We start from the raw sequence: 555 nt of genomic DNA on the forward strand, positions 1-555 counted from the left end.
TTAAAACCATTAATAAAGAGTAAAGTATAAGATACTAAGTAGTTAAAAATAAATCATCATGTGATTCATACCTAAAGCGAAAGCTTCCTTTTGTTTCTTCCCTTTGATGGATTCAAGATAATCCTTGCAATTGTGCCTTTCATGCCCAAGTTTGTTGCAGAAATGGCATTTTTCATTATCTTTCTCCTTTCTCACTCTTTCAGTAGGTTTCATACCTTTCGAAGTTGATGCTTTTTACCTTTGTCTTTCTTAGAAAATTTGCTTTTCTTATTTTTATTTTTCTTAAAAGAGATAAGATGAACTAAAGGCTTCCCTTTCACAATGGCATTATAAGCCTATGTGAGCATATTCAATAACCCTAAAAAGGTTACCTTAATCTTCTTCATGTTGAAGTTCAACACAAACTGTGAATAGCTCTCTGTTAGCGAAGAAAGTATAAGGTCTATGGTCAAGTCATGATCCATAACCCAACCCAAAAGCTTAAGTTGAGTGATATATCCTATCATTTTAAGCACATGAGGCCTTACTGGGCTTCCCTCAAACTTGTTACATCAA

The sequence above is a fragment of the Theobroma umbraticum genome, unplaced genomic scaffold (genome assembly GCF_002168275.2).
Source record: "Theobroma umbraticum cultivar Fairchild unplaced genomic scaffold, ASM216827v3 scaffold_77.0, whole genome shotgun sequence".
NCBI classification, from domain to species: domain Eukaryota; kingdom Viridiplantae; phylum Streptophyta; class Magnoliopsida; order Malvales; family Malvaceae; genus Theobroma; species Theobroma umbraticum.